Consider the following 20,784-nt stretch of genomic DNA (forward strand, 5'->3'; position numbering starts at 1 on the left):
TGTGTATGTTGTGAGTTGCATGTATTGTATGTATGTTGTATGAGTGTTGTGTGTGCATGTTGTGTTGTGAGTTACGTGTGTTGTGTGTTGTATGAGTGTTGTGTGTTGTATGAGTGTGTTGCATGTGCGTGTTGTATGTGAGGTGTGTGTTGTGTGTGCTGTATGAGTGCATTGTACGTGCGTGTTGTGTTGTATGTAAGTTACGTGTGCTGTATGTGTGTATGAGTGTGTTGCACGCACATGTTGTGTTGTGAGTTGCATGTATTGGTTATGTGTCGTATGAGTGTGTTATAAATGCACATTGTGTTGTGAGTCACATGTATTGGGTATGTGTTGTATAGGTTGTGTGTGTTTGTGTGCAGTGTGTGTTGTCAGTGTTGTATAAGCCCATTGTACATGCGTGTTGTGTTGTGTTGCATGTGAGTTGCATGTTGTCAGTGTGTGCCATGTGAGAGGCGTGGCATCCACATGACTGCTCCTCAGTGAGTCCTGCCTTGCAGCCCCTTCAAGCTTGTATCTTCCCGAGCAGCCTAGAAGCAGCAGCCTGTTTGCCTCTGCCCCTCCCCAGGGGGCCTCAGCCAGATCCTGTGCTCAGCCCCCGGCTGGGCAGTCTGCCTCTCTTGTCTCTCTCTCTTCTCTCTCATCGTCCTCCTGCGCCTCCTCCTTCTGGGGACCTGCATCCTTCCTCTGTGCTTCCTGGCAAGCCACACCTGGGACGTTGGAGTTCAGGCTGTCCTCCAAACCGTTTGCTCCTCTCTGAAGAGCGCCCCCCTTGACTGGCCGTGAGCAGCTGGAGTGGATTGCAGGGAAGGGAGGTGGGTGTTCCTGTAGAGACGCCAGGGTCTTACCTGGGGAGAAGGGAGCCTGCACTGGGCAGGCCGCCCTCCTGAGGAAGGGGATGGGGTGGGAGGAGGCTCTCGTGGACAAGGGGCCCACCTCCTGCCCTCCTTCCTTCTATCCCAGTCTGTTGTGAGGGAGGGCGGGACCCTAGGTGATTTCTATGCAGATCTTCAATTATCCACGCTGTGAAACAAATACTTCTGTTTTTAAGATCAGAGGAAATCTCCTTTGTTTCTCTGCCTTTTATTTTATTTTATTTTATTTTATTTTATTTTATTTTATTTTATTTTATTTGAGAAGGAGTTGCCCAGGCTAGAGTGCGGTGGCGTGATCTCGGCTCACTGCAACCTCCACCTCCCAGGTTTAAGCAATTCTCCTGCTTCAGCCTCCTAAGTAGCTGGGATTACAGGTGCCCGCCACCACATCCGGGTAATTTTTGCATTTTTAGTAGAGATGGGGTTTCACCATGTTGACCAGGCTGGTCTCAAACTCGTGACCTCAAGTGATCCACCCGCCTTGGCCTTCCAAGGGGTTGGGATTACAGGCGTGAGCCACCGTGCCCGGTCTGTCTGCCTCTTAGTTAGAACCTGTGTATTTTATGTTTTACATTTCACTTTTCTGGGTCAGAACAGTAGTGTTTCTTTTTCGTAGTGTTGCTATGAATGTCCTTTACGGTTAGGAGACTGGGTTGGCTGCCCACTGGAGAGTGGTATCACTGGGTCACGGTCACCATCTGCCGCAGCAGCGTCCAGAGTGTTTAGAGTCTTTCCTGGACGTAGACACCCTTTTGTCTGACATTCAGATAAAACCAATCACCGCATTCAGATAAAGAGGTCAGAGCTGGGAACCGTTAGTTCACATCCACCTCTCCCGAGAGTGTTCACGCCTCTTCCACGCGGGGCTAGGCTGCTGCTGAGCATGGTTCTGCTGGCTGTGGCTGTGGCCTCTTTCCTCAACCACAGCCATCGCAGGCCTGCCACAGTTTTTATTCTTCTAGAAGAGAATAGGCAACACAAGAGAAGCAAGGTATGTTAGATATGAAACCGTTAAAAATTATTTCCTCAAACATTGTATATATTTTTTGCCCATACCTAATTTGATAGCAATTTTAAAAAGATTAAAATGAAAAAAAAATTCCCCTATATTAAGTCTTTGAAAGGCATCCAACTTAGTTTTCATACAATTATTCTCTCTTTGGAGTCATACTTTGTTGGTTTCAGTAATGTGTAACAAATGCACCAGCATAAACAGATTTAGGAGCAAACAACTGCTTCGTAATTATAGTTCAGCTCGCGGGGCCCGGCTGTGGGGGTGCAGCCTGCGCCTGCCTGTGCGCCAATAGGGCTGGTCACCTTGAGCATCTGGGAGTGTCTGGGTAAGTGAGGTCTGGGCAAGGCAGCGTCCACACACCTGCGTAGTTCTCACTTTGTCCACGTTATCCGGCAATGCCACAAAATTATCAAGTAAGTGTTCTCCAAGCGCATATTCAGTTAGTGTTTGGAAAGTGCATAGGTACCTCATACAGCACCTTTAAGAGGAACTAGGAGCCCAGGAATGAGAGCGGGTGTGAGGCCTGTACTCTCTTTGCACAGATAAAATATGCATGTGCATATCTGAGGCCAGAAAGTTAGATTGGGGCCAGAATGTGGAAGTCCTTACCTGTGGGATACTAGGGAACCACTGAGGGTTTCGGAGAGAATCGTGTCTCTGATGTGCGGCATGCCGTGGAGCCGGGGGGTGACAGGGCAGGCTCATGCAGGGCACTCGCCGTGGCCGGAGGAGGAGAGAAGGCAGCCAGTGAGCTGAGCAATTCGGTGCCTCGGTCAGGAGGGGAAGAGGGAGTACAGGAAGGCGGATGAAGCTGCGAGTCTGCACCCCGAGGTCGCCGTTGCGCTTTGCCGGAAATCAGGAGAAGCAAGTGTGGACCTGACTCAGAGATACTTAGAGACACCACTGCAAGCTGCAAGTTTGGAAATACAGGAGGAGGCTTGGGGAAAATCTGGAGCAGGGAGCATTTGGGAGCCTCTTAGGTAGAAGTGCAGGTCAAGTAGCCAGAGTGTGAGGCGTGCATGTCTGGAGAGAGGAGGCCAAAGGAAAGCCCACATTTGGAAATGGAGGAAGGGTTGGAAGACCCAGAGAAGGCCCTGCTTAGAATCCAGAGAAGAGCTGGATGGCGCAGTTCACTAAAGCCCAGAGCCGAGAGTTTCCAGGAGAAAGTCCCAAGTGTTGCTGAAAACCAGGGGGCAGGACTCCAGTTGGAGCCTGTGGGGGAGCCTGGCGGCCCTGATCCCTGAGAGCAGCCAGAGCCTGGGTGTCATGGTGGAAGTGGGTGGGAAGTGCAGGAAGCAGGTGGAGATGGTCCTTCAAGGCCTGGTGCTTCACACAGGTAGCCAGCTGTGGACCGAGACACAACTGGAGAGGGGCCTGAACCCAGAGCATCTCCAGGTGGAGGAGGGAGCCAGGAAGGGCAAAGGTATCCGGAAGAAAGGGGGCAGGCATGGAGCCAGGTCCCCAGGGAGGCTGCAGTCTTCTTTCTCTGTTCATGGACTGGTTGTTGGTTATTTTGAGTTCTCAAAGTCGTCCACTCGGTGCGGTCCAGAGAAAGTTCCCAGGGGTCTCAAGCCGGAGCAGGCCTTGTGCTTTTCCGAACACTGTGCGTGTTGACTCAGGGTTACCGTCAATGGCTAATTCTAGCGTGTCTTTTGTTGAAGTCTGCAGAGGAGCCTCAACCAGCACCGGCTTTTGAAGAACTTAGAAAACTTGTGTTCTTCTGATTCTGGGATTTTTGCCTGAAATGCCTCGTATATTTTTGGCTAGGTGTTGTTAGCACTTGTGTTACAGCATTTGGAGCTCTGTATTTTTGTGATGTGCTAGCTGTGAGGATGTTTAAAATTAGATTCCTAGAAATCAGGTTATAGGAGCTCTCGGCCATGCTTCATGGGTTATGTTTTGACCCCTCATAGTGGACCTCGTTGCAGTGGCTATTCTTAGTATTTGTGGAACACCTGACTGGTGATGCTAGGAGAATGTGATTTGTTTTCTTTGTAAGTCTAAAGTCTAACGACCTTGTAGAGTCTTTATACCTATCTCTTATAAATCAGCTTTAATATACTTGAAAATGTCCTCATTGTGCCCTTGAAAAGCAGGCTCACATTTTAAAAGTCATCCTTTTAAAATCCTTTTCTGCAGCCTGTGCCCTTTGTCTGTTTTGTTACCTTCACTGCAACATCATGAAACAGGGACAAGGGCTAGAATCTATTTCATACACAGAGCTTGAAACAGGGACAAGGACTAGAATCTCTGTTTCATACACAGAGCTGAACTGTGCTGAGCGACCTGCTATGCTGACGTCTGTTTCTGTCATGAGAGGGAACCCAGGCCTCTTGACTTTTCCTTTTGTACATTTTCAAAAAGAATATTTTTTCCTCTCTTGGGTCCATTCCATTGTGGGATTCTCTCCTAAGGCTGTTTCTTTGCGTTCCATTTTGACAAGTATGATTTATTTCTGAGATGATGAAAGGGCAGTGAAAAGGCCTGGGAAAGAGAAAGCAGGAAGAGAAGGAATCGTCTCATGATTTTAGTCAGAAGGAAATCACTCAGACAGAAACGCTATTCCAAGTGGGTCAGATCCCAGGAAGTGGGATTGAATAAGTGACATGATATCGCACAACTGTTTTACATTCTTGCTGTTGCCAGGGGTAACGAAAAGAACGAGTATATTCATTCCGAGGTCAAATATATATCTTTGCTGACTCTGACTATAATTAGCAGAATTCGTTCAGTTCAAGTTTGAGAATACCTTTACAGAAGAGGGTCTTCGTGCCCGTGTGCCTATTTCTATTTATATGTTCACACGTATTGGAGTATAAATGTGTGTGTGCTGTGTGTGAGACCTCATTATTTGAAACAAGAAATGTGCAGTAGAGCTTATTAATTACGGGAAGGTACATTTGGGGGATAAACCACTTTGTTTAGAATTGAATAATGGGGTCTTTGAGGGATGTATATATGTATGTGTGTTTGCATTTATGTGTATGAAAGTGTGTATTGCATGTATATGTGTTGTGCATGTATGTGTGCCTTTGTGTGTAATGTACATGTGCATGCATGTGTATATGTGTGCATGTGTATTTGTGTTGCATGTATGTGTGTGCATGTGTTACATGTTTAGGCACGACTGCACATATGTGCAAGTAGGCATGCATGGATGCTCATGTGTATATAGTTATACATGTATATTTGTGCATGTTATGTCTACACACTTACGTATGTATGTGTGTCAGAATGTGTATGTATATGCATGTGTGTTTGAGTGTTGTGTGTATGCTTGTGCGTGTGTGTTTGAGTGTTGTATGTTTGTGTGCGTGTGTTTGAGTGTTGTGTGTATGTGTACGCGTCTGTTATGTGGTGGTATTATGTGATTATGTGAACGTGTGTGCATGTGTGAATGTATGTATTGCATATAGGTGTGCGTGTCCATGTGTGTGTGTGTGTGTGTGTGATATGTGTCTGTGCATGCATGCATGTGCACATTTGATTTGTGAATCCTCTCTGGGAGGGGCATGTTCCTGGAGACAGTGCATGGGATCCTCCGCTGTCCTCTCAGGGAGAGAGACATTGTGAAAGTTCGAGCCATTAGGTAAACATGCCTGATGTTCTATAAAATATATATTTAAATATACCACTGGGGTTAAATATATGTTAAATGGGTGCAAAGCTGTTATATTGCATTAAAAGTCATGTTAGTACTTCCTGGTTAAAGGCTTTGTGAAAGATTTCCTGTACATGGGACATAATACACCACACAGAATTACAGCAGGTCAATGGTATTTGCCAGGAGGTCTGGCTTATGATTGGTATTTCTAGTTGCAGACATGCAGGTTGAGCTTTGCTGGACTTAGAGGAGGGTCATTGACTCTGCCCACTGAATGATACCAGCGTCTCTGCTGCTTCCTTTTTCTGCCGGCTTCATCCAGAGCTGGGACAGCTGCTCTCAGACGCATTGTACTTTTTTCTACATAAAAATCTGCAGCATTTGTTAGCAGACCAGTAGCAGACCGAGTGGCAGGTCCAGGGGCAGGTCCAGCGTCAGGTCCAGCATCAGGTCCAGCGGCAGGTCCAGCATCAGGTCCAGGAACAGGTTCAGCGGCAGGTCCAGCGACAGGTCCAGGGGCAGGTCCAGCAGCAGGTCCAGTGTCAGGTCCAGCGGCAGGTCCAGCCAACTTTCCACATGGCCCATGTGAAAATGTACCCTCTCCCTTCCATTTTTTAAAGCAGTATCATTAGTAGAGCCTACTGCCATTTCTCCTTGAGCTCCTCACAGTGGATGGTAAGCATTTGCTTTATTAAAGCAAAGTTCCGTGCTCTTTGTGCTAAGTCCCCTCTGCCTTTCTGTGAGAGGCTAGAATTGGGATCGACCCTCAGCTGTGCCAGAGCCTTGGTACATGTCTCAGTTCTGGAATCTACTCTGTGCTTGTTGCCTTCCATCCACCGACAGCCGTCTGTCTTCCTGTCACTCCTTCAACACGGAGTCCAGCAGAGTGCACACAGGTGAGCCTGTGTGAATGCTGGTTTTGTAGGATCTTATCGGGACCTTAGTCATCTTTTCACTAGGAAACCAGACACTGCAAAGGACTTAAAGAAAAGCCCAAAGAAGCCGTATCAGTAGAATCATAGAGACAGAATTCTACAACCATAGGAAATGGCATTGATTATCATGAAATGTGCATTTATGTGAGGCATAGTAAAACATCACATTTCTTACTGGGTAAGAGCTTGGAAAAGATTATGAAAGTATAACTGACTCTACTCTTGTATCGTAGAACATGGTAAAATGATGCAAGGTGTTGTATAGAATGGAACAAACAGAATATAATTATATAGAGTAGCGCAGAATAGAACAAATAGCATAATGTTATATAGGGTAGCATAGAATAGAAGAAACAGTGTAACATTATGTAGTATAGTATACAATAGGAAAAATCGTATTACATGGTCTAGAATAGAACAAGTGGGATAGTATTGTAGAGTATACAGTTGAACTAATGACGTAGTATTGCATAGCATAATACAATCTAGATTAGAACACACAGCATAGTATTAATATTACGTAGTGTGGTGTGGAATAGTAGAGTCGCATGGCACAGAACAGAGAGGATAGTGTTCTGTAGCACTGATGCAGGAGTTTTGCTCTTTAGCTCAGCTGGGTCCAGGTTCTTGTCTAATGACCAGGAAGAAACAGGCACGGGGACATCGAAGAGTGAGTGCAGTGGAACTCGTTAAGCTAAAAGTTAAGCTCTCAGCGAAAAGAGGGGTCCTGAGAGCAGATTGCTGGTCACCCCCTTCCCAGTTGACTACAAGGGCTTTTATATAGAAGCTGATGGGGCTGGTCTCGCTGTCTAAGGAGCAAATATCTGGTGGTTCCACCCCATTCCCTCGTGTGCATGGGGACCTTTAGTCTGCTGTGAGCATGTTTAGGAGGGCCCCCCCGTGCAAGTCCCCCTATCTGCACAAAACATGGGCTGGAGGCTCTCTGGGACCCTTCCCTTACTGTCTGCCTAAAGCAAGCTGGCTAACTCCTTTCTGTATAGAAGAAAATAGAATAGAATAGAACAGATAGTACAGCGTTTTATAGTATGGAGTGAAGCTGTAGTATTCTATCATAGAGAATGGAATAGTATAGAATAGAACAAACAGATCGTACTAGTGTAGTATAGAATAGTAGCCTCATGCAGCACGGAGCAGTGTTGTTCTCCCTATGTACAGAGTGTAACCACCAGGAGAGCGTTCTTCAGTGGGGCGTCACTGGCCCTTCATATTTCTTTGGTTCTGCGGAAATGAGGAGAGGAAGTTAATAGAGGGGGAGGAGGTTGGCTTTCTTACTTTTAAGGCGCTCATTACTTCTTGGGGATCATTTGATGGTCCCCTTTGGTAGTATTCTGTGAAGCAGTCTCTGTACTCTGTGTAGGGTGAAATGTGGAGCAGTCTGTGGACTCTGTGTAGGGTGAAATGTGGAGCAGTCTGTGGACTCTGTGTAGGGTGAAACATGAAGCAGTTGAGAAAGGATGAAGTCAGAAGTAGCTCAGCAGAGATGCACCAACTCTTACCTGGGAGACTGTGGAGCAGTCTGTGGACTCTGTGTAGGGTGAAATGAGGTGTTTTGTGTGAATTGTTGTCTCATGCCTGGCACATGGCAGAGCCTCCGTGGATCTTGCCGTCGTGAACCCTCTGATAACTTCTCTACAGTGCCCTCCACACTATAAATACCACACATTGTGGGAAGTCCAGGCCTTTTCAAAGGCTGGGTTTCATTTTAACAAAATTGTTATGCCCTGCTTATTTGGAATGGCCAGATCATCCTGCACTTCTGACTTCACCTGTCCAGCTGGGTACACCTCCCTGCGTGCTGCCAAGGTTTACGGCGGAATTCCCTGACGCCACTACCCTCACTGCCTGCACCTGAATCTGCTGTGGGGTCATTTCCTTATTGGACTTGTCTGGGGACCTCCTGAGGGGTGGATGGGTGAGGACTGGGTTATCTGGGGAAGGTGTTCATGGCATTCCTGTTTTCAGTTTGTGTCTCTGTTGGAAGAGATGCTTTTAGCACATCCGTTAATCCAGACGTGATTAGCAAGGAGTGTCTCTCCCAGGTAAGAGTTGGTGCATCTCTGCTGAGCTACTTCTGACTTCATCCTTTTTAAAGTCTGTTACAAAGAGAACTTTGGTTTCTCAAGGTTTAAGAATTGATGTCAAAGAGCAATTTAGTGTTCTTTTTGAGTCACCAGCCTTGCTGTGGATGATTCATGAGTCCTTGGTGGTTAGGGCCACAGCACAATCGGTGGGCCGTCTGTTCCCCACCCTGGTGGATACTTTCTCACCCAAAGAAATGTATTCTGTTAACATGTCTCAGTTAGAATATTTTAGTAGGAGACAGAGTTATGGCTCTTGTTTTAATTTGTAATAGATGATTACTGTAGCAGGGTCAAGGTTGAGACTTGCAGTGTAGCTCATGGAAAACATTGATTAGAAACACCCAAAATATATCACCAGCTTTGTTGCTGCAGCTCCAAGGGACTAGGAATGCATATATATTTTTTCTTTTGTTATTATTTATTATTTTTATTTTTGAGACAGAGTCTTGCTCTGTCACCCAGGCTGGATTGCAGTGGCATAATCTCAGCTCACTGTAACCTCTGCTTCCAGGGTTCAAGAGAATCTTGTGTCTCAGCCTCCCAAGTAGCTGGGATTACATGTGCCTGCCACCATGCCCAGCTAATTTTTGTATTTTTAGTAGAGACAGGGGTCTCACCGTGTTGGCCAGGCTGGTCTTGAACTCCTGACCTCAAGGGATCTGCCAACCTTGGCCTCCCAAAGTGCTTACATTACACACATGAGCCACTGTGCCTGGCCGCCATGATCATTTTAAATGTGGCACTGAATATCTGCCTTTTTTTTTTTTTTTTAAGAAGTGCAAATGTTACCTCTCACACCTCTATTCTGTTGCTGGCCTGGGCTGGCCAGCAGGGTTCCCAGGCTCGAGGCCATGTCTGAAGTGTTGTTGGACAGTGTGGATCTGTGACCCCTTGGTCTTTGGGGACGTGGGGCACCCCGAGACACCCACAGTCTTGCGAGGGCTTACGGCTCTGTGTGTGGCTGCTGTGAGGCAGCCTTCGGTGGGGAGGAAGGAGAGCAGAGCCCATCTGTCCTGGTGCGGAAAATGCCCAAGAAACCAAAGAAATGGTACAAAAAAAATCATCTGCCCTGGTGCCATTTCTGTAAAAAAAAAAAAAAAAAAAAAAAAAAAAAATTCACTCTGAATGTGGCTCTGTGCTTGAGGAGGATAGAAAATACCTGGAAAGGCACAGAAAGTGTTCTTATGGGGTCAGCGCCGGGAAGTGGGATGGGAGGCTTGGGAGTGTGTGCAAAGGAGGAAGTGGCATATTTTATTCTAGTTTATTTGGTAGAGCAAGTGATGAAAGTGAAGCTTGAGTGATCAGAGTAGCTCGGCCTGGCCATGGGTAGATCCCAGCGTGTCCTGCCTCCCGCCTGCAGCTGCAGCTCTGTTTCTCCGTCACAAATGAGACAGGTGGCCTGAGGTTGTGGGCCGAGGAGGGGCAGCTCGGTGTCCCCAGCACCTGACTGTCCAGGCTGCTCTTGGGCCAGCCTGAGGGAAGGAGCGGAGGAGAGCTGGGAGGGTGCACAGTGCGTCCTCCTCCCCCGCCCTGGGACTGAGGTAAGCCCAGGCTGCTGTCAGGATGGAGGAAGATGCCCTCAGGACGGAGGAAGAGGCCGATGGAGTTTGGTCAGCAGCCAGTGTTGTCTTTCCCACAGGGGATACGCAGTGCCCCAACTAGCAGGAAAAAACTCTGCTTTAGTTTTTAAATTTTGCTCATTCTCTTTATCGTGCTGGTCATGGTAAGATTTGGATATTGTTGGTAGGAATCAGTGTCAATTGCGTACAGTTGACTCTTGTCCAACACAAGCTTGAGCTTTGCGGGTCAACTTATAGGTGGATTTTTTCAACCGAACTCAGGGAGAAAATACAGTGTTCTGCCACGTGAAACGCATGTCGGAGGGCTGATTCTTTGTACACGCAGAAAATACAGTGTTCCTGCCATGTGAAACGCGTGTCGGAGGGCCGACTCTTTGTACACGCAGGTTCGGCAGGTCCACCTGTGGGGCTTGAATGTGCCTGGATTTGGTGTCCATGGGGTCCTGGAACCGACTCCCTGAGTCCAGCGAGGCTGGCCCCGGGATCGACTCCTTGAGGACAGCGAGGCTGGCCCCGGGACCGGCTCCCTGAGGACAGCGAGGCTGTTTCTAGTAGCAGGTGGTTTATTTTGTGTTTTCCCCCTGGCTCCACACCCCGTTCTCAAAGACACAGCTGTCACAGGGGGACCAGCTGGGGCAGGGGAAGAGTGGAGGGCACCTGGTAGAAGTGGCCGTGGACTCTCTTAGGAACGATAACCGTGACACCTACCGTAGACGAAGATGTTGTTGGTCTGCACTCTTCTCGTGTTGGTCTGGGGCATACAGTGGCCGTGGGCTGGTGTGGTCCACAGCCCCGGTCTGGGGCATGCAGTGGCTTTGGGCTGGTGTGGTCCACAGCCCCGGGCTCCGTGGTCCCTGACCCTGAAATCCCATCCGGTCCTGTGTCACCTTGGGCCAGCTGTCTCCTGAGGGGAAGGGAACAGGGAACAGCCCTCCCCGCATGGCCTCCCCAGCACCACCCACCCCCAGGACCTCCAGTGTTGACCCTGCTGGGGGCTCCTCTCTCCTGGGGGGACCTTGTCCCAACAAGAGGACTCCATGGGCTGCAGGAGGTGTCGAGCTATTTTCTCTCCTGGAACTGGGTTGCTGGCAGCTCCCAGATGCAGGAGGAAAGGCTCAGAAGTGCCTTCATAATAAGGAGTTGTTGACGTGAACTTTGGACAGCAAACACTGCTTACATTTCCTTTTCCATTTTGATGCGTTAATGGTGTGCGGCAACACCGTGACACACGGGGATGCAGGTGATGGGTGACCCCCCCGCAAGGGGGCCATGCACCTGTTTGATAAGAAGGCATGCTTCTCTTACTGCAAATAAAAGCTTTTAATGGTTTTCTGCCAGAAAGACCCTGTCCTTTATGTAGGATACATAGCGGATCATTTGGCAAGGGATTGGGGATTTGGGGTTAAACTAAAAACAAATTAATTTCATTTTGTAGCACTCTGAACCCATTTGAGTTAATTATTCATTGAGAATTTGAATAGCACACACTGTTCTGACTTCCAATTTCCCCCTAATGAACGGCATTTGCTGTAACATGACAAAACCCTTAGTCTTAGAATTACTGGGTAATGTGGAAAAAGTCAAAGTTGGTTCTCTGTTGTTTTGCTTTAAGGAAATTATATTACTTTGCAGCCACTTAGTTTTCTCCTTTCCAGTAAGAAAAATTGCTTTCTTACTACCTGAAAATTCGTGAAGGTCAAGGGGACACAGGCTGCAGTGCATTAAAAGCCACCATCAAATGTGGACGTGGACCGAGTTTTCCCCTGTTCTCTCCCACCATCAAATGTGGATGTGGACTCAGTTTCCCCCTGGTCTCGCCCATCATCAAATGTGGACTTTGACCCAGTTTCCCCGTGTTCTCGCCCATCATCAAACGTGGACGTGGACCCAGTTTCCCCCGTTCTTTCCCACCATCAAATGTGGACGTGGACCCAGCTTCCCCCTGTTCTTGCTAACCATCAAATGTGGACTTGGACACACTTTCCCTCTGTTCTTGCCCACCATCAAATGTGGACACGGATTCAGTTTCCCTCTGTTCTTGCCCACCATCAAATATAGATGTGGACCTAGTTACCTTCTGTTCTCACCCACCATCAAATGTGGGTCTGGACCCAATTTCCTTCTGTTCTTGCCCACCATCAAATGTGGGCATGGACTCAGTTTCCCTCGGTTCGTGCCTACCTTGCCACCATGGCTCATTTCACAATCACTCAGGAAAGGAAGAAACATTATTTTTAATAGGCATGAAGGCAGTTGTTTTTAACCTAAGGAACAGGACATAATTCCAGCAACGGGAATGACCAGCCGAGTGGGTCTGTGTGAGGTTTGGAAGAAAAAAAGGATTTTAACTTCCCCTCTCTGTGTGTGCCCACCTCCCCCAGTTGAGAGTCACAGATTTAATTACTTTAATTTTGAGCTTAAAATAATTTCACAACCTAACAAAAACTACTACAGTCCTATAAAATTCTGCTGTGTGTTTGGTTTTTCAGTTGCTTTTCTGAATATGGTAAATGAATGCATTATGAGTTGTTATTTTAGTAATTGCTGTAAAAATTAATGTATGTTATAACCAAGTGTTATAAAGTTAATTTAGCACCAAAGTAAAGCTAAAGCTGCATTGATTTCCCAGTGTAGTTGTGCATAACAACGGCTCCATGAGGCAGGGGCTGTGACCTTGCAGTCTGGTGGGAGCAGGTGCCACCTGGCTGGTGCGTTCGCTGCCCGTCCCCTCTTGCTGCCAGGCAGCTTTGCAGTTTCCAGGCTATGCGGGAATTGAGGCCGGTGGTCAGTAAGAGACGGTGGGTAGTTGGGTGGTGCAGGTTGACGTGGGGTGGAAGGAGGCGTGGAGAGCCTGGGGAAGCCTGGACAGCAGCTCCGGTACCTGCACAGGGGAGCAGGGTGCAGCGGCACGGGACAGTGAGTAGCTCCTGGAAACAGCCGTTGGGGTTTTTATAGATGAGTCTGTCTTCAGCTCTGCATCCCTTTCCTGCTGAGTCCGGGTGGAGGGTGGAGGCGTCGAGCGCTTGTTTCTCCAGGTGAGGGCCCATCGGACACAGCCAGTGTTTCCTGGAGTCCCCTCACCTGGGAACGTGCCCCTGCTCTTTTCAGAACAAAAGAAATCTTAGTTAAACTTGACACATCACCTTTCCAGAAGGTGTTTAAGTCTGTATGCCTGTTAAGTCACCTAACTTTAAAGAGTAATGATACAATATGCTTCTTTTTAGGGGAGAAAACCTAGCTGATTTAAAAGATAAAATCAGAGGTTGGGGTCGCAGCATTGTGGAGGAGACTTGGTTTATGTCCTAGTGGGCAGCAGTGTTTCCTCAACTATGGTGTTTGCTCTATTATTACATTACAGAGGTGACACTTCAAGCATAGGGAAATGGAAGGCAAAACAGCGCCCCCATTCAGAGATAAACGTTATCAACATATTCATGCACTTCCTTCTGCTGTTTTTGCTCTTCACTTTTTGTTTTAAGACCACGTTCGTAGGATGGATATATAATTGTTTATGGTGACTTTAAAAGCACCTTTCTTGCTAAAAAGAGTATTTTTTCAGTCTGGAAAATTTAGACAACATGTTTTGTTTAAAAATTAATTATAATACCACCGTGAAGTCATCAATGTTTTTATACATTTTCTTGGTCTCTTTATGGACTTAATAGATACAATTTAACAAATTGGAAATAACGTAATATTATGCATAAAATGTTTCTTGGCATTAGAGATGGAGCAGAGAGGAGGCACAGGGCTTCCCGCTGGCTGAGGTCCTCCCAGGGTGTGACCAGCAGCCTCCCAAGTTTAGGGTCTGCACGGAGTAAGATTTCTAAATTGCCTTACACCACAACCCCTGCAGCCACGCGTCCCTTTGATAAGGGGGTGTACTCTGATAGATTTTTCAAGACAAGAGTTTGCTGGATCTGAGGCTGTTTCAGCTGCTTCTGGAGACGGCAGCTCTGGGACGTTTGTGCCAGCTCTCCCTCAAGACCCCACGGATGCCACATCCTCATCTTTTGGAACCCAGTGTTGTAGAGGAGAAATCTGAAGCCAGTTTGATTTTTGCTTCTTGGTAGGAAACTGATGTTTTCAGGCTTTTCCCCTTTATTTCCATAATGAAGATGATGTCCAACCTCATCCAGAGGTGTGTTTGTTACCTTGTCGGGAATGTCCAGCCCTTATGTCCCCCTTCAGGTCCTCAGTCCCTTTCTCAACTTCCTCGCAATCCTCCCCATCTCATCCATCTTCACTGTAATTCTGTTATTTTTTTCATTTTTGTGCTCACTTTCCCATGCGACTTTTGTTCTTGTTTCACAGATGCCCGTGCCAAACTTTATGTCTGGGGCTCGAGAGCCGTGTTTTATTCTGTCTGCCTCTGCATGTACTTTTGGGAAGTGGGGTTGGAGGTTGCCCCCCAGGTGCTGTTTCAGCTGGACCTGCCCAGACTCTGTGAATTGGGGGCGTCGGGCAAATCCCATGTGGCTCTATGGTGGGCCGTGCCGCTGAACCGTACGTCTGAGGTTTGGGGGCCGTGTTTCATTCTGTCTGCCTCTGCATGTACTTTTGAGAAGTGAGGGTGGGGGTTGCCCCCTGGGTGTTTCAGCTGCACCTGCCCAGACTCCCTGAAGTGGGAAGGTCGGGCAGAACCCGTGTGGCACTACAGTGGGCTCTGGTGCTGACAGAGCAAGAAGCCGCACTCCCAGGACGTGCTTGCAGCTGTGGGCAGGACTGGGATTGTGACAGGATCATTTCCTTCTCTAAAATACATCTCAACTGTTATCCAGAGGGTTGGCTGTAGGCTTTCAACAGCTTCACTCTTCTTAGTTACCAGGAGACAATTCACTAAACAGAGTTGCTGTCAGGGTTTAATTAGGAATTTCTGCGAGAGGCTGGTGGTACAGCTCCCTCTTCAAGCCTCCTGCAGCCTACCCGTCCCCACTCTTGGGCCCAGCCACCTGCATTGGTCTGTGGAGACTGCACATTCTCTGTTCTCCTAAGGGGCTCCTGGACTTCGGGACAGCCTTGGTAAGTTGATGTGTAACTCCCAGTCTCTTCTCTCTTTAAGTAAGTACGTTCATGGAATCCTGATCTTCGAAATTGTTTCATCTTTGTAAAACAGCCATAGTTTCCTAAGCCACCTTGTGTCTGAGTGTGAATCACTTGTTATTTTTCACTGCAGAATGAACAGAACTGGAATCATAAGATTTAGAGGGTGATGAAAAGACAGAGGTTAGCATATTCCATTTTCTCACCTTTTCCTTACACTTTTTCCTTAAATGCACCCCTCGTATGTCTGTGAAGTTCTTCCCAATTCTGTAACGTCACTCTATCCGCAAGTGGAACATTTGTGAACACTAACAAGTATTGATGTATACACCTCTGCAACCCCGCTGGAATTAATGCTTTTTATTTATGAATGGATGGTCATCAGATGGCCAGAGGGATTCCCTGTGAATTGCGGGGGTCCTCATGCCTGCTTGTGAGTGACATGCACATGGCGAGGGCTAGGGAATCTCAGTCTCTGTGATTTGAGTTTTGACATCGTTTACGCAAGGCAGGTGGATGACTCTTTGAGCTTGGCATGCTCCTGGGTGGCACAGCACAGCTGACATGGAGTGGGGCAAGGGCTTGTTCCACGAGTTTCTGTGTTTTTGTTTTTGTTGTTGTTGTTGTTGTTATTTTTTTTGAGATGGAGTCTCTCTCTGTCACTCAGGCTGGAGTGCAGTGGCGCGATCCAGGCTCACTGAAAGCTCCACCTCCCGTGTTCACACCATTCTCCTGCCTCAGCCTCCCGAGTAGCTGGGACTACAGGTGCCCACACCACGCCCTGCTAAATTTTTTGTATTTTTAGTAGAGACGAGGTTTCACAGTGTTAACCAGGATGGTCTCGATCTCCTGACATTGTGATCCACCCGCCTTGGCCTCCTGAAGTGCTGGGATTGCAGGCGTGAGCCACCGTGCCTGGTCTGTTTTTGTTTTTTTGAGACGGAGTCTTGCTCTGTCATCCAGATTGAAGTGCAGTGTCATGATCTAGGCTCACTGCAACCTCCACTCACTGCAACCTCTGCCTTTCAGTTCGAGCAATTCTCTTGCCTCAGCCCCCCTAGTAGCTGGGATTACAGGCATGTGCCACCATGCCTGGCTGATTTTTGTATTTTTAGTAGAGACAGGATTTTGCCATGTTGGTCGGCTGGTCTTAAACTGTTGGCCCCATGTGATCCACCCGCCTTGGCCTCCCAAAGTGCTGAGATTACAGGCATGGGCCACTGCACCCGGCCCTGTGTTTGACTCTTAAATCTTCTTTTTCTTTTTAATATTTCTGTTTCTGGACGGCCACTCAGTGGATATGGAGGAAGAGTTCACAGATGTCCGTATTACATTTCTTACTTAAATTAGCCTCCCTTGAACACTGCTATAGGGTACAGATGCATGAAGGGCTGAAAGGGTGGTTGCGTCCCAGTAAGTGTGAGCGTGGAGCTGGTCTGTGAGACCCCGGTGCCAGTGAAGGCACCCGTGTGAGATGGCCTGGGATGGGGGTGTTCAGAGCCCTGACCGTGGCACACACCCTTCAGCTTTGATGTTTCAGGCCATTGCTCTGGTCATCAGTGAGCAGAAGGTCTAACAGCAGTGATATTTATCACTAGCTGTGTTGGCCAATGTGTTAGGAGGGTGAACCTGTTTGACTTAAGCTGTTTGACGGGTTTGCATTTAAATAGACAACTGGTGACCTGGTGCCTGGACGCTTGCTCTGTGACTTGCCCTACGTGGCTTCTCCCTCTGGTATGTGTTAGATGAGATGGGCGTGTTTAGGGTGGTGTGGCCCTAGACTAGAAATGCAAACCCTGCCTCACCCCAGATCTGCCCCACCCCAGTGTGACTTTTGGAGATGGAGGCCCAGCATCCTTCACCTGCCCTCCAGGGTGATGCTGAGGATGCTGAGGTTTCAGAGCGCTGCTTTGTTGGCACTCCAGCAAGTCCTGCTTAAAGAGGCCAGGATCTGAAATGGCAGGTTACCAAATTGTATAGCAGAAAAATAGAAACGTTTCCTTAGAGTGGGCGTAGGAAGAAAAATGATTTCCTTCACCATATCTGGAAAAGATTTCAAATTAGCAGGCACTATTTGGAATTATTAGTGGTCTCCTGTATTTCTTATCTTTTTTTGTTTTTTCTTTATTTTGATACAGGGTCTCACCCTGATGCCCAGGCTGGAGTGCAGTGGTGCAATCTTGGCTCCCTGCAACCTCTGCCTCCTGGACTCAGGTGATCGTCTCACCTCAGCCCCCTGAGTATCTGGGACTACAGGCACGATACCATACCTGGCTATTTTTTTTTTTTTTTTTTTTTTTTGTAGAGACGAGTCTTGCTATGTTGCCCAGGGTGGTCTCAAATTCAAGCATTTGTCCTGCCTCAGTCTCCCAAAATGCTTCTGTACCCCTGACCCAACAAGGAAGGACAAGAGGCGTGAGCCACACTCCTGGCCTCCTGTCTTTCCTTGTTGGAGCAGGGATGTAGAAGCACTTGCCGCAGCTGACTTGAGTATATCTCGTTTTGCTTTGTTTTCGTCACGGGTAACCTGGCAGTGCTGTGCACCAGTGCTGCTGGCCAGTTGTTTTTTCGATGGACTGGCAGAAAATCAATCTGAGACCCGGGTTCCTTTCTCCCCGGGTACTGACCAGGTGGGAGAGGAAGGACGTTATCTGAGTATCAACTTCATGAGGGCTGGTGGGGAAACGTCAACTTTAAGGTGCCTGGGATCTAAGGCATGGAACCCAGAGTGCAGCGGAACATAGGGGATGTATCCTTGGGAGCAGAGACGTGCGGGCCAGTGCCCTCGTTCCTGGCAGGTTCTGAGTGCAAGAAAAGGTTAGTGACCCAGCCGAAGTCACGGAGCAACCTGCCAAGACCTGCCTGGATGTGTGGCTGGCATCTGTGCTGGCCCCAAAACTGCCCATTTGGGGATTCCTTGCAGTTTCAGACCCATCTAGGGGTCCGGAGAGGGTCCCAACCATGACCTCAAAGAAAGAGGTGTTGCCTTGAGATCCTCCAAGGTGAGGGTAGGAATTTTTTTTTTTTTTCAATTAGCAATAATTTGTTGTGAATGATCTTGGACCTATTTTCCACTTCTTTGTATAGGAAGAGAGACAGAATAAAAAGTCTCAATGTGCCAGATGCCATGTAATGAAGTCGTGGGTTTAACATTGTTGATTATTATGTAACATCACATTAAGTGGAACATATTCACACGTGTCCACAGCGTGTGCGTGTGCCCAGTCCGATGAGCACGTTGGGTTGGGGTCGCTGCTGGTTCATGCAGCCCCTCTGGGTGGTGCTTTCTCTGTGACTTGCCCAACACCGTTGCTGCTGCCTCTGTTGGAGTTCAGCCTTGACCGGCCTTGCTGCCACCAGGTTCTCGGGGCCTGTGCACCCTCTTCCCCGCGCGCACCCTCTACCCCGCGTGCACGTTCTTCCTGGGGCACACCCTCGTCTCCGCGAGCACCCTCGTCCTCTGTCCTGCCCACCCGGGGTCTGCTGTGTGTTTCTACTCAGCCCATGCCTGCCTCTTGCTGTGAGCTCAGTTTATTGAGGTGCGGTGAGAAACCAACAGAGGGGAGCAGTGTCCCAGCTTGTCAGGGCAGGAGGGAGCCTTGGGCATCTCTTCCCCAACTCTGGCGACCCACCCTTCGCGATATAGTGCTGGGGAGAGAGGTGAGTTCTAAAGGTAAGACGGCCGTGATTTCCTGAGTCTTAATTACCTAACACTGGGTCATCTGCCATGTCGCCTCATCGAAGGGCACCTCTAGAGACAAAGCAAAGCCTCTGGTGGCCGTGGGCGGGGTGGCCATGCCTGTCTGTGGGTTCTGTAGAACCTACCCAAAGCCCCTCCAGCCGTGGGGATGTTCAGGCACTTGCCGCCTGTAGGAAGTGTGCGTTAGCCACGTGGTAGGTGCGGACGCCTGGAGGGATAGGCACAGGCCCACAGGCGTGGTGAGTGTGGGAGATTTAGCCACGTGGGGACGTGTGGCGGGATAGGCACAGGACCACAGACGTGGCGGGTGTGAGAGAAAGTGCACAGAGTGCCCAGCAGATGGCGTGTGGTCAGCGGAAGCCGTGAACACAGGCCGGGCTCGGGAGACACATTTGGAAATACACTTTAAGCAACATCAATGGATAATGCTGCGATTTGGTTTCCTCCCGTGGTCCAAAACATGTTCTAGAGATGCCGCTGCTTGGTGTGTACCTGAGACAAGGGTCTAAATGTATTAGGGCCTTGATGTAATCTGTAAGACAGGTACAAAATGCCTATTTCAACGAGGCACTGAACAAGAAAGCGTGCTCTATTCAGTGCAATGAGAATGCTTCATTGTCATAAGCAAAGTAAAATGCCTCCAAGGCGAGCTTGCCATGTGTTTAATGACCTTGGACACGAGCCTCCTAAACCTGCCAGAAAGTGCTTCCAGCGTGGCTTCATGCAGTGGTTTCATGCAGTGGCTTCAGTGGAGAATGTGCATATGTGGCTGATACTGAGAGCTGCGCAGCACCCTCCTGACCTGACGCATGCCCATGTGTGGACCGTGAGCCGGGCAGCACCCTCCCGACCTGACGCATCCCCACGTGTGGGCCATGAGCCGGGCATCCTGACCTGACAGGTCCGCATGTGTGGACCATGAGCCGGGCAGCACCCTCTTGACCTGACGGGTCTCCTTGTGCCCATTGTGGGACCTCCGTCAGTCAAACAAGTGACACATGTCAAACTGAATGCAGGGAGGAGGGTCCAGGATTGCACGCAGGCTCCATGTCTCATCCTTCTGAGGCCTTCTGGGAAGCCAGGAGGGCAGTGGGGTCTTTTGCGTGTTTCCTCCTGGTGGCTATGAATTTGTACCAATGGCTTTTTGCAAAAGGGCCCGGAGGCGGAATCAGACCCTGTCTTAGAAAGGATGACGTCTTCACGGGCACCTCTTTCCGCCACTCTAGTGCTCCTGTGATTTTTCAATATGTGCACCCTGCAGACTTCAGCCTGCAGGATTGTTCCAATGTGTGCAAACCTGAAACAGGAATTTCTCTGCGTTGAGTTGGTCACCAAAATGGGAGGTAAGGGGAGAGGGGAAGGAACTTCTTGGCCTCATCAGCCCTTTTCTTGAAACTCACAGTCAAACTTTGTCAAATTCTAGATGATGGTGCTTTAGTCGATGCATTTATGTATGTTATGTCTTGTTTTCTGAGTATGGTGCTTCGAGAATTTAAATATTAAGGTGAAATTGCCATGCACGGTTGAATTGGCACCATAATTTGACTCTCTGTAAAGCCTTTTGGTTTTCTGTTAGAGTGACTTACCATTTTTTGAGTTAACTGAAACAAACTCTGCTGTCAGCACGAAGGAACCACTGTCTAGTTAGGACATCCAATTAAATAGAATTCTCCTAAATAGAGCGTGCTCTTTTCATAAATTTTAAAAATTCATCTATTCATCAAACACATATTGAGTACTTATCACCCTGGTTGCTAGTCACTGTTCATATATATTTTTAAGGAATTACTTCCACCTAGCTCTGAAATAACATTGTATTTAGAATTTAGCCCAGAGGTGATTAAGCATGAACTTTTCTCAGCAGTCTTGTTTTCATTTTTACTTGATAACATGTTCTCAGACTCGGTGCCCAGCTGACGTTACTGTGCAT

The 20,784-nt window shown here is 48.2% G+C and overlaps 1 long non-coding RNA gene across 1 annotated transcript in view; it reads left to right on the forward strand.

The window, feature by feature from the left end:
• Positions 1-20,784, forward strand: part of LOC144332723 (uncharacterized) — a 43,850-nt gene that overhangs the window by 17,027 nt on the left and 6,039 nt on the right. The window lies entirely within an intron of this gene.

Source organism: Macaca mulatta, chromosome 11, assembly GCF_049350105.2.
Source record: "Macaca mulatta isolate MMU2019108-1 chromosome 11, T2T-MMU8v2.0, whole genome shotgun sequence".
Classification (NCBI taxonomy): domain Eukaryota; kingdom Metazoa; phylum Chordata; class Mammalia; order Primates; family Cercopithecidae; genus Macaca; species Macaca mulatta.